Source organism: Rhagoletis pomonella, unplaced genomic scaffold (assembly GCF_013731165.1).
Source record: "Rhagoletis pomonella isolate Grant_MI unplaced genomic scaffold, Rhpom_1.0 Rhpom_scaffold_00005, whole genome shotgun sequence".
In the NCBI taxonomy this organism is placed as follows: Eukaryota; Metazoa; Arthropoda; class Insecta; order Diptera; family Tephritidae; genus Rhagoletis; species Rhagoletis pomonella.
Window position 1 is genome coordinate 76707335 of NW_023458559.1, and position 14389 is coordinate 76721723.

At 36.1% G+C, this 14389-nt stretch overlaps 1 protein-coding gene across 1 annotated transcript in view; it reads right to left on the minus strand.

Moving 5' to 3' along the window:
- LOC118740224 (N66 matrix protein-like) overlaps positions 1-14389 on the minus strand; it is a 29435-nt gene that overhangs the window by 9739 nt on the left and 5307 nt on the right. The window lies entirely within an intron of this gene.

The window sequence follows — 14389 nt, forward strand, 5'->3', positions numbered from 1 at the left end:
ATTGTAAATCATTTCACCGTAACTTTTTCTTATGTATTTGACACACATTTTTTCAATTTTCAATTAAAGAGATTTAAAAGAAAATTTCCTTGAAATGTTTGCTTGAATTCTTGCCAGTGGGCATGTACGTCGCATTACATATTAAAATGCTAATTTCCACAAGTCTTTTAAACCAAGTCAACTTAAACAACTGACTAAACTCTGTAAAAGTGAATAGCTACTTTTCACGCCGGTTAAATTTCGCAGCATACATCGATGGTGCTGTGCAATAACGACACAATTCAAAATTCAAAAACCAAAAACTGTTACTACTCTTAAGTGGCTCTTGTCTCTAATCCTTGTCTCATCTATTTCCATCGCTTACTAAAGTTAGCAGTAGGGACTACTAAAGTAAGTACAAAAGATTAGATATGGATTCCACAAGGATTAGAGACATCAGCCACTTAACAGTAGTAACAGTTTTTGGTTTTTGAATTTTGAATTGTGTCGTTATTGCAGAGGACCATCGCCAAATCCACATTTATGTGCATCTAACATTCTCTAAGAACCCTCAGCTTTCAAATATACATATGTGCGTATATGCAAATGTATGTTTATATAGCCAGATATACATATGTAAATTTGAAAAGGCGTGCCTATAAACAAGCACATTCAATTGCCACAGCGATTTTGTTTTATATCTTGAATTTGTTTCCTCGCTTTGCGGTGGAACGTTTCGCCTTAGGTCAATGTTGACAGGCATAGGACATATATGCCTAATATGCACAAACATACGTGCATTTAAATGCACACTTGCGAGCATATGCACTTTGGTTTACCCTCATTAACATAGCATAGATTATACAAATATTTGTTCGTGTTCTTGCATCTGCTTGTTCCATCTACATAACATTCAGAACATACATTCTAAGGCATCTGCGAGTTTGAGGCTTGTCAATTTAGTTCCCCTGTTAAATGTGTGAATTTGTAAACGAATATCTAACGCATATTAGGATGGAGCGAACAAATCAATTTTTCGATTTCGAAATTCTAATATTGCGGAAAAGTGGCGTAACATGAACACATTGAAAATATTTATGGTCATCCCCAGAAGCTTTAGGTTTTGCAGCCCATTAAATTTTAATACTATAAAGTGCAAGCATAAGCTGCTGAAAAATTGGGTTGATTTTTAAAATTTTTTTTGCTGACAGGACCACACAGCTTTTCCATACAAAGTATGTTTAACAATTTCTTTTATATGGAGAAAATTATCAACACCATCAACAATAAAAATTGCCAAATCAAGCCTTATCACCCGAATCTCGGCTCTCGGCTACCGTCGTGTGGGCTTCGTCGTCAATGAGAAGCTCACGCTCTTCATACAGCCTCCTTAAAGCCTCGCGTGCTTTCGAGCTGGATGAGGTGTACCCACTCAGCTCTCTTTGTCGCTTGGTGGGTCGTCGGCCTCCACACAGGCCGTCAGGTTTAATAAGACTTCGGTGTCCGTTTTGTTAGCTTTGAGTGAAATCTTTCCGAGGCCGTAGTTCACTTTATATAGGGTTTTTACGAGTGCGTCCAAGCTTTCGTTGTTTATAAGTAGGAGAACTTGCATTGTTGCCCAATGTGTTGGCTCTGTGTTAATAACCCTACAGTTGTGCATAGGGATGCTAAGACGGCGCTACAGGTTTCAGTTACGGTTTTCTTCCATACAAAAATAAATTGTGTGTATTCGTTACATGGAAACGAATGGGACAAAAAAAGCGAAAAACAACCGTAATTTTTAGCCAAACTTGTACTTTTTTTCTACTAGAATTCAATGGGCTACAAAACTGCATACTCAGAATCTTTTTGGGAATCTAATTGAAAAAGCTAGAAATTTTTACGAAAGTTTGTTGAATTTTCTTTTTTTAATTTTGCATTAATTTTAATTTAAAACTCGGAACTTTGTTAAAGAATGAACTTTATTTTTATAAAAAAAATAACTAAAATTAAATAACAACAATAATAATATGTAAAAACTTGCCAAAATGTGGTGCGGCTATAACTATTTCGACTATATACAGTATATGTACTATAATTTTCAGTAGCTAACATCCAATTCGAATGCTTCTACAAAATATCCTTTAAAATTACATTTATAAAATCCCTGCCAATGCCGTTCAGCTCACTACACTATACGTAGGTACAACATACTTACTCATTGCTCTGTGCTCCACAGCTCACAATTCATAATTTACACTTTACTCAATTTTTCCTCCCACTCGATGGCGTATTTCGCTTCGCTAAATAACACTTGTAAACAAACGAGAGCATAACGCAAATAAGCTATGGTTGACAAAATTGTTGTATACAATTCAAATGCAACGAACTGTAATTAACTCTGACAATAGCAAAAACGAAAAAAAAATGCAAAACAAAAAGTATATCCTCGTATTAACAACACAACGTTAGATGCCGTGAAAAGCATACATCCAACACACATAATTTTAATCCATCGTAGGTACCTAATTTTACATACATATATAACTACATGCATATGTATGTAGGTATGCTTAGGCATAATGCACGCACAAACATGTTTTCCAGACCAAGTATGCATGTGTCAATAATCAGCAACACAAGTGATTTGAATGCACCGCCGCACAGGATAATTTCGCCTGCGTTGTTTCGAAAGTATTTACTTATGTACATAGTACGTACTCGTATGTACCGAATTCGAGCTAGGAGATTTGCATTAATACATACTAGTAACATGTCCCAGTGGAAACATGTAAACTATGGTAATTGAAAAAATAATCAGTTTTCACTTTCAAAAATGTATTTGTATCACTTAGTAAAGGAGGAATGTGTTCAGTTTAATATGAATTTTGTATGTATGTACACTAGGGTGGTCCAAAAATGCATGTGAAAATTATCGGAAAATCGGAATTTATTTTTATGCTCTCGCTTCCTAAGATTGTCCTGCACCGAAAAAAATATATCCCTATTTTTTTACTTTGAAATCAAAAAATATTTAGAGGTCACTCAAAGCGCTCAAAGTTTTCCATGTATTTTATTTGGGGAAAAAAAGCTTCGTATAAATGGTATAGAATTCTTAAAAATCAATATTTTTCTTTTCGGAAAAGTCTGCTTCTCTCTGCAAGAAGTAATTGTCGAGCATAACACCGTCAGTCAAATTAGTTATTAAAAATCAACGCGATTTCCTAGCTTCTGGAAATTCGCCCGTTAGCCTACTAAAATTTAATGGACTATGAAACTGTATACATACATACCTAAAATTATTCTAAAGGTTATGAATAAAAAGTTTGACATTTTTGGGTGCAACTTTTAAAGTTTGTTGAATTTTTATATTTTTTGTACGAAGTTTGAAATGCATGTTTTTATGGTGTTTTAACGTGCTAGACTTTTATAAAAATATTATAAACATTAAATGATCAAAACTGCTCAAAATTTCACTTTACTTAATCAGCTGACCGCAAGTGTATATAAATCAAAGCATATCCTCAGTATTATTTCATACGAAATTTGGTTTTTTTTTTTTGTTGACATCAAATTGCCAAAGGTTCTTTATAGGATTTAGATCCGGGCTGATCACTTTATTAAACGTATGTAATTAGGGACGAAGTAGTTCTTAGTGATGGAATTAGATTTTCCGTAGTAACTAATGCTGAATGTCCACTAGGTATGAAATGAAAATATTTTTAATAACAATGCTGGGCATTAAAAATCCAGTTCCACATGGCATTTTTTAAATGGCTTATAATATTTATTGTCATTTAAATGCCTGGTGGAAATTCGGCGTAAACGCTGCCCATCATCAATGCCGAGTTCAGCTCCTAAGCAATGTCCGATTTCATTCTTTGTAGGATTAGTCGATAACATTTAATAAGCACTAAATTATGGCATAAGATAAAAGTATATACGGTTTTTGGGTTCCACAGATATTGATAGTGGACTGCTGACTTTATCTGAAGAGATGACTACTAAATATTTACATACATGTTTTTAGCAAAATTTACAGAGCAGAAAATTTTTATTATTTAAATTGCCATTAAATAAGAACTTCAGGGAGCTAAAATTGTGCCGAATAAACCGATGTGCTCTCAAATTTCTAATCTACTTTCAATGTACAAAAAACATCTTAAGCGCGACTATCAATATCAGCTATCAGACTGGGTATCAGTATATTGTTTATGCAATATCGATAGCTCCTAAAAGAAAAAAAAACAACTCAGCACCAATAGCTTAAGTGACAGAAATCAAAACAACAATGACAAGCAATAACAACAAAAGATCAGTAGGGACAGCAAACTGTTCATCGCAAATCATTAAAAATGCGTGTAACATGGCGTAGCATTTAAGAAATACTCAAGTCCAAAAAGACATGTGTACGGACAAGTACATACATATGTGTAAACATACCCGCATAGTATAACTATAAGTAAATAACTACTAACACAATATACTTACCATCTTTGGGGAGAAACAGGAAGTCAACAATAACGAAACTTGCTTTAGCATATAAGTATGTAAGTACTAAACATATGTATGTATATTCAGTCACTTGTTCTACAATCTCCAAAGTCAGCCCAAGCTCAATCTTTTGGACACATCCTATACATTTGTTATTGTCAATTATCCATGGAACATTGATGATTTTCACAGAGTTATTGTTACTGCCAGTGGCAGGTGGCACTTAGTTATCTGTCGAAACCTGCATATTTGTGCAAAGTTTGGCCATAATGATGTGAAGACTATAAAATACGTACATACAACAGTGAGGAAATCAGTACATAGCTATCCTCTAAAAAGTCTTTTGCCAAACGTATTTAGAATGAGTGTAGAGTGAGTGTCCAGTGACTGAGTGCAACAAAATCACGTCGATTATTGGTTTTGCTGGCATTGACTAATGCATGTCGATAATAGCCAGTCGTACAATGCGTAGTAGGCTAGCCACTGCACTATGGGCGACGGCAAACCGAGAGACAGTTATTGCAAATATGTTTTCGGAATGACGTTGAATGAGGGTACATTAGTATGAGGATTAAGATGGAATTTTATGTAAAGATATCCCATTATGTGCACACATACATACATATGTAGATATATATTTATTGAATACGCACATGAATTAGAAATGGGAAAGCGTTGTTGAGGCCAACATTCATATTTTGAGAAAGCTATTGGTGATTTTTTGATCTGTTCACAGTAAAAGTTTAGAACGTGGCTGTTCCGAAGCTCATGGCCGGAAGGGCTACAATGCGTATGGAAACTGGGCAGTGCAAACATTACTTCCTACGTTTTTGCCACAAGTACGGAAGAGCTGCCAAGCAAATATTACCTTGGAGTTTTTGTCACTTTTTTTGCTTTCAGTTTTTCTGCTAAATTTGTTGGAAAAAATCTCCTAGTGGTACTTTTCGCCGTTCAGTATACGAAATATACGAATACAAAATAAAAATTACGGTATCCTTCTTGACAAAGTTTGCTTTCTGGAACTTTTGTACTCTTGTAAACCTTCAGTCTTGTTTTTTATATTAGTTCCAGGCCAAAATGCTGCTAAGAAGTTTACCTTACTTGCCGATTTCCTTCTTGAAATGTTTGGATAGGTCGGCTTTGAAACGTTTAACAACCCATAAGCCTTTTTTTGCGGTAAATTCCACCTTTCGAATAAATTTTTGAAAGACCAATCAGGATGCTTCTGAAAATTTTAAAAATCAATTTTCTCATTACTCCGATTTTCTTGCATATTTCACGTTAAATTAGTGACTATTTTCTGACATTAAAAAAAAAAAAAATGTTTTAGTATTTCAGTAGATCTATGCGAAAAAGGTATGACGGTCAATTTTTTCGGCGCAGTCCTTAGCAAGCCACTTTCTCCATGGTAGATGTGAACGGAATTTAAACACAACCTGTTACTCCTCTAGAATTAGGACGGAACTCTCTTCGAAGTTCGAGACCAAACGGGACTTAAGAAAGATTCATTATTTTTCCTGCGATTTCATCAATGCGACTCTAAGCAATATCTATAGGCGTGATCTCATTAATGATGGCTACCGGAATGACAGGCTGAACGATTTTTTACGCATAGAAATACAGCGGTTTCGAAAATACTATTGGCCTAGGCCAAGTGGAACATAATGAAAGGATCTTTTCGCACTTAGAACTCGTGAATAACTGTCGTAACTTTGCTAAGAGAGAGGGGCGACTTGGGAAATATTTGACGTTGCCTATCGAGGCGTCAGCTGTTGCAAAAAACTTGTTCTATCATCTGTATATTCTGTTGAGAATAAGGACTAAAACTAAATTTGTAAAAGTGTAGAAAAAGCCTACAGCACTTTTGGCACTTATTCTTCTTCTTGATTGGCCGAGTCTACCGAAGTACGCCAACTATTTCTCTTGTGTGCCAACTGACACCAATTTTAAATGCTTACTGAAGCTAAGTCCTTCTCCACCTGGCCTTTCCATCCTCTTCCTCTGTTGCCAGCATCGCATGGTGCTAAAAGCGCCAGTTACATACTTCGCTAATCACTGGCTAATGCTGCTACCAACAAATACGCAAGAATTTCATGTAGACTGAAAATTTTTTTAAACTAGCTAACGAAGAAGAGTACTCAGTTTTAATAATATATACTAGTCATATAAATGTATTAAATCACATTCACAAATTTTCTTGGCACCAATAGACATGGACATTGGCATCAATAGACATGGATATAGGGAAATGCAAACATCATCGTTACCTGCTGGGAAATCAGTGACAACAGCCAGCAAAGGTATACTGCAATAACTAGCAAAATACATAAGTACTACATCAACTGGGGACTTAAAGCAATTCAAAGTAATAAAAGGAAATATAAATCAAAAGAAAATGGGGGTTTCGGTAAAGAGACAAACTTTTGCATATGCAAATGAGACAAGTAAGTGAAAGCGAGTAAGCAAAAAAAGGAGGGAAAATAATGAAATATGCATGAATTTAGCAACAAATCAAGCTGCGGTAAAGTTGTGGCGACCAATGGCACTATTAAAGTGCCACCGCCAACTGAAATAATTGAAGGGGATAAGCCGTAGAAGGCAAGAAGACCCAAATTAATACAACTCTGTATAAGAACACTAAGGAAAATTTGACTTACGCGTGGGTTAATTCAGTATTACCCTGGAGTGCTTCTTCTTTTTGTTTAGAACCGAAATCTATTATAGGTTTGGGCCCTTCAATAATAATAATAGATTGGCGCCTACACATATGTTAGTGTTTGGCCGAGCTTCTCCTCCGATTTGTGGCGTGCGCCTTGATGTTGTCACACAAAGCGGAGGGACCTACAGTTTTACGCCGACTCCGAACGGCGATTGTATTTTTATGAGAAGCTGTTTTCCATGGCACAAATAAACTCGGAGGTTTGCCATTGCCTGCCGAGGGGCGACCGCTGTTAAGAAAAACCCCTTTTTCTAAATTTTTTTGCGATGTTGCTTTGACCAGTTCAGTTCAGTTACACTGTTCTTCTGCTACAGTCAGGCCAAGGCTCGCTTACCACCTATCTCCACCGCGGTTCTGTCAGAAAGAGCAGTTATAATTCTGTTTGTATTTCACAGAGTGGATATCCCAGAACCACCGCTAAAGATTCATAAAAACAAACTGATTTGTTCTTTACTTCGGCGCCATTTACTTTCCAATGGCAGGAAACAAGAGAAATTTATATTAACTGGGTTTCTGTAGGTGTTGTAGCTAAGGGCGTGACCCGGCTGTCATGAAAAATAATTGCTTGACTTCTACTGGTAACGGAATAGGGAATTTCTTACACCGCAGTCCATCTTGGACCTGATAGTGTAGATAGACATGGATCCCTTATCAGCAACTTAACCTGTTCTCTATTTCCTTCTGAATCGGAATCGCTGCTTTATATTTATGCTAAAATTTGGGTTTGCTAGGATCAGGGCCAGGCCATCTTCTTTTATACTCATTGGGCGCTGTAACCGCCACAACGATTTTGGCCAAGTTCAACAAAGCTCGCCAGTCGCATCTCTTCTATGCTAATTGGCAATGCTAATTGAAGCCAAGTCCTTCTGCTACTACCAGCGGGTTCTGAGTTGAATACTTTCAGAGCTACAGCATCGATGTCCATTCGAACTACATGGCTCATCCTTCCATCGTCTGCGTTAATCATATCCGAACGATATTTTTCTCGAATACTCCATGAGCCGTCTCATCGGGTGCTGTAATTGTCCATGCTTCTGCGACATATGTATACCAACACGGGCATGATGAGTGGTTTATATGTAGAGGTATTTTTACGCCGATAAAAGACTTTACTTCTGAACTGTATATGTTAATGTTGGTTACTAAATAAACGAAGTCGTCTACTTTTTAAAACTTGTAACCAACAGTGACATGGGGGCCAAGATGCTCTGCCTATTTTTCTGATGACAGAAGATACTTCCTTTTGTCCTCGTTTACCATAACACCCCTTCGCTTTTCTTCATTGTCCAATTTGGAAAAGGCAGAACAGACTTCGCGGTTTTTGATACCGATGATACCGATGTCGGCATACGCCAGCAATTGTACGCTCAAGTATTGTGCCTGAGCAGTTTAGTTCTGCAGCTTTGGTAGCAAATGGCTCGGAGATATCTCAGTTCCGCGGGGATACCAAATTCAGATTTGGTGGCGTAAAGGCAACTCGTTTTAGTGCTGTCGAAAATGGCTTTGAAGTCGACAAATAGAAGGGAGTGTCGATGCTTTTATTGCGGGTCTTTTCCAAGATTTGGCGTATTGTGAATACCTAGTCTTTACTGTATCGCCTTTCTTGTGGATTAGGCCGTGACACTTGAATTCCAGCGCCCTATCGCAGCGTGTACCTGTAAGCAGCGCTGCCGTTTCGTGACATTCCTCATCAGTTGTTTTTTCGAGCTTGCTGGAATTCTATTATTTCTTCGGCGGTGTTACTGAAGAAGCGGGAGCAGGTGTGAGAGTCGAGTGGCGGTTGCATAGGCCTTCTGTTGCTATTGCAACTTTTGAACTTTCCTTCCATTGTTGCGAGGCGGGTGCGTATCTTGACTGCAAAAATAAAGTCTTCCGAGTCGCTGCGATTCGCATGATCGAATCGGTTTCTCGTTTTTCGATATGGAGACACCGACGTAGCAAATTTATTGGATCTTTTTATGATTGTACCTAGTAGATAATATTTAGTTACCAACATATTTCGGGCCAAGGCGAAGTCGATAAGTCTCCGTCCATTGAAATCGCCAAGCACGATTTTGATATCGTGATGGGGGCAACGCTCGTATGTACCTTCCAACCGCTTATCCTTGGACGACTCGTCCTTCTCTTCCGTCGAGGCATTGGTGCAGATGAGCGAGATTTTGAAGAATCTCGCTTTGATGCGGATTGTGGCTAGATGTGGTGTGGACGGAGTCTGCCACCACCACAAAGCCAACACCAAATTTGCGCTCCTTTACATGGCAGACATTTTTCGCCTTGCCCCGTCCACCGAATTTTTTGGATGGCGATGATGTCAGCTTTTGTCCTTACGAGGACATCAACCAGCTGGGCAGACGCACCTCAAATCGGAGCACTCCATCCGGTGCTTTATTTTCCTTATTCACTAAAAGTGCTTTCTACGTGGCGGATTATGAACGCAAACATTGCTTAAGTTTCTCGTGTGCACACACACTTACACATTTACGTCTTCAAATGCATAATTTTTCAGTACGTTTATATGTATTATATTGCGTTTGCTCATTAACCGTTAAATACTCGAATATGACAAAGCATACTTGTATAAGATATTTATTCAGATTTTTGCATTAAGCCACTTAAACCGATGGAATGAAATGCAATCTCGTATTTCTACTGAGTGTAGTTGATGCTGCATACTTGAATCTGCAATGGGCATATACATACATACATAAATATGGATAAGTATAGGCACAACATTTAATATGCGTACATTAATGCTTATATTTATGCATACGCATGTAAGTCCTTAAGAGTATTTAATTATGCATATTGCTGAAGAAACTCGGCCTTACTATGTAATCATTACCATATTTTGCGCGTATAAGTATACGTTTTTTCGCCACCACTTGGGCTTCAGTATCCTTTGGAGAACATTCCACTAAAGTGGTGAATGTAACCTTTTAATTAATGATTTTTTTTATAAGAGGCTATTAAATTCTGTATAATTTTTACGATGTTCCAAAAATATCGCACACCGTTTTCAAAAGAGTCACAACTCAAAATCTGGCATTTTTGAGATTATGCGCTAAAAATGTGCGCAGAGCTTTTATTTACCTTTCAGCAGAAGCTGGAGCAAATTTTTGTTATAATTTGTTAAAAAGAAAAACCTATGGTAAGGTCGCCCTTGTCCATATGATTATCATGTGCTAAGAAATAGCTTTCCGCATTTTCTGACAAACGTATTATTTTGAGTTGTGACTCTTTTGAAGACGGTGTGCGATATGTGCTTTTTACTGCCATCGCCAGCAGTCGCTCCATTTTTCTCTCACTTATGTATTTATGTGTAATATTTACTACAACGTCGCCTTTATGCTAAAAGCATGAATGTGCAAGTTTACCAATTTTGAGTTAATGCCTTGACTTGATTAACTTTTCGACGTTCTTTGTTGTACCAAAACTATGAACACTATGCGGTCACGGAAACCATATCCTTTTGCAATGTCAATTACATGAATGTAGAGTTAAGTATCTTAAAAAACTTTCAAACTTTAGATATAGCCCCTTTTTGCCCCAAATTCCTTTGCTCAGAAATAAATGCATTCCGTTTCATTCACATGGCGGCGAAAAAATGAAGTCACTGCACCGCACGCCGACTTGGGTGGATCTTTATTCGTTCGTTCATGGGCGCCTCGCTTTTGAGTGACAAACATTGGAAGGCCGTCCGTACGCTTAGCAAATGCAAATCGACTCAGCTCGACGTTCTGATCATTTTGACATACTTACTTTTTCATGGGTATATCTCATGGTGCAATTATACCAGGCGAAGTAATAAAAGAAGAAAGACTTGGCACTATCTTATTTGAAAATATGCCTTAGAGAATTTCGAGCGAGAAAGCTGCTTTATTACTTCACCTGTTTATAATTTCACCATGGATCCAAGGTGTATTAAACAATGTATGATTGACAACTCAGGTAGGCTCTCTTTTAAGGTAAGTTATTATGCCAAAAACTATAAACAAGCAATTCAAAATTCATAAAAATATTTTTAATTTGAGTTTATAGGCTGGTTCTTCTGAGATCAATGTCAAATTCAATCACACTTTGTTGAGTACATTTTGCATGGGTCTATCGCTTCTTATGCGGGTACTTACAAACATCGGACCAAATTTATAAACAAAATCATGGTCATGAAATGTATAAAAAATTACATTTCTGTATGTAAAAATGTACCGAAGGTGTGACATGGCCTTAATAGTCTGGTACTCTTTTTAAACTTTGTGATCAAATAATTTCTTGGTGTCACACCTTTCTCTATTTACGCCCTTAATTTAGGCGTACTTTGTTAGTTATGAGATTGGACCTCTTCGTCTATAAGTAGCATGGGTTTTTCTTCAAAATATTAAAGCATAATCATTTTGCGTAGATTTTTGTGCTCGTTAGCAATGTTAACGTAGGACTTGCTAAGTTGAACACTCGTATATATCTGCTATTTCTGGATGTCTCTTCATTAGCTGGGTATATTCCGTATTCTATTCAAATTTTCCTTGCCCACTTCTGTATTCAAACTTACATTACATACACTATGAAGCGTTATAACTCAGTTATGCATACTTTGCACTGCTATGCCATTTTTACGTTGAAATCAAAACCCAACAGACTGCTACATTTGTAATGCTGTGCGTTGGGTAACCGCTTACACGCAAAGCTCATTCTCATGCAACGCCAACTGAGCTATTAGTCAGTATCTACTCTACTATCAGTACTAAGAGTATTTGAATAAAAAGGATTTAATTTACTCTTATTACTACAGTGAATGCCAAAATGAACTACTACGCCACTCTCACAGTTAAGCCCGTACTGCATTGTGTTTTCTAATTTTTCTTGGAACTTGTATGCGAAAACATTGAGCCCTATTGTAATTCTTTGCGTAATTCATTTTGTATTATTTGTAAACCCTACTCGTGTTATGCTTCTTCTCTTTAATTTTTGTTCAATGGGTTTGTGTGTGTGTTTGTGTGTCATACATTGTAGGTCTTTTGTATGCCATACTCAGTCACTTTGTTCTACTTGTTAACCGATAACTTGACCAGAAAAGTACACAATGCGACATTTGATCCTTTGAGTATTAAGGGCCAGAAACATATAGATGGAGTCCTATAGATGCATATACATATCCATGTGTACACACATACATATGTATGTACATATATATTCATAAAATCATATACCCTAGAGCCTTTACAATGGCTGTAAATATTCGCTCATACTTTGCAACAATGTCAACAGGCTTTTTCTGGGCGAAAATACTCCAAACATGAAAAATGCATTACTCTATAAAAGCACAAAAAAAGAGAAAAACCCCACAATTCAGTTCAGAAATTGGGCTAACTGCAGTCGAATTGAATGGCAGTGAAAATGGGAAAGTAAAATAAGAAATAAAAATTCAAATGATATTTGAACTATGTACCTACCAGCCGATAACGATTGAAATGCGTTGCTGGAGCTAAAGGTATACAAGTAAAGGATGTTACCCATAATTTACGAGAAATTTTAATTAAATAGAAAGCACAGTTGTTTAAAAAAACAATTAACATTAAATACATGGGGTTATGTTTGGAACATTTAGTACACCGGACAAATGAGTTCCACGGCTTTGCTGGAAAATAGGCGCTGTTTCTTCGAAATCTTCTTGATTTTCAAAAACTATAGTCCAATCATGGCCCCAGCGCAAAATGCGCAACAATATTGGCATACTGCGGATGCATTAGCTTTTTCGACCTTCACATTTGGAGTTATTTTGATTTTTGTGTGGGTAAAATTTACACGTACACTCTAAATTGGTGACTGCATTTGTAAACTACCGGCCAGGAGATGGGACATACTTAATTTGTTTGTATCTACTCTTAATAGCCGCAACTACCTAAAATAGATTTTCAGGAAGCTATTGAAAACCTCGGATTCGGTTGTGTTGAAAATATTTTGTTTTTTCTATTTTCCGGCAAAAATGCTACAAATATAGACTTTCGAGCACATGAAGGTTAAAAGAATAAATGAGTGAACTTTCTTCTAAGAGCAGTGACTCAAACAAATGACCACGTGTTGATTTTTTTTTTTTGTTTAAATATTCGAAATGCAGTATCAAAAAAAAAATATCTAAAAAATATCTAAAAAATTTGTTAGCCAGTTGAAACTTGAATTTCATTGGACTCAAATTGTATGGGCTATAAAAATGCATACCCAAAAGTGCTCTATAGATTAAGATTAAAAAGTTGAAAATTTTAAAAAAAATTTGTTAAATTTTTCCAAATTTTGTATACAGTTTGAAACTCTTATCTGTATGTTTTCGGTTAAAGCATGAACGACATTTTTATAGAAAAATAACCAAAAAAATTTTAGCTCGAAAAACATTACGAATATTTAACCGGAATCAACACGTGGTCATTTGTTTGAGTCACTGTATGTCTACTTAAATGCAGCACTTAAATTTTCGACCCACCTTGCGCGCACTAAACTTGCACGTCCCGCCTTACCTTTATTTTCCTGTTCAAGGTGTTCTCAGGTTGATTGAGATGGATGACTTCTGATAGATTCCAATGGAAAAAAGTACAAGATAACATAATTGTTTTTTTTTTTATTCAACATTCATTTATTTCTGTTATATGTATTCTTGATTTTTACAATATTTTGCTTTCTATCAATTTGTAATTTTTCACAAATATCTAACCTCAACTTTTACAAATTTTTATTTCTTTACACTTTTACGTATGATTGTGTATGCCACAATTATTCATATACAATTAGCGTATCTAAAACCACAATACAAACACTCAGACTTAATTGCAGTTTGAAATATGTTCTAGTTCATACTTATTTAGCCATTACACTACTTTTAGTTATTTATTAAATATTTCTTTTTGTTTCTCATTTACATAGAAAACATTTTAAAATACTAAATTTTATTACATATGTACATACCTAAGCGTATGCAATTATAATTTGGTAACTTAAAAAAGTTTAACAAGCTATATACATATATATATGTATGTATGTATGTATTTTAGTAAAATTTTGCCACAGCTTTTTGCACTTCTAAGTATAAATTTTGTTGATTTTTGTTTCTAAACAGTTTTTCAAACACATGCAAATAGTTATATCTACTATGGATTTACTTACTTATGTCCATAAACTTCTAATATTAGAAATTGTCTCAAGCTACAGCTACAACTCTTAGCTACTTACGAA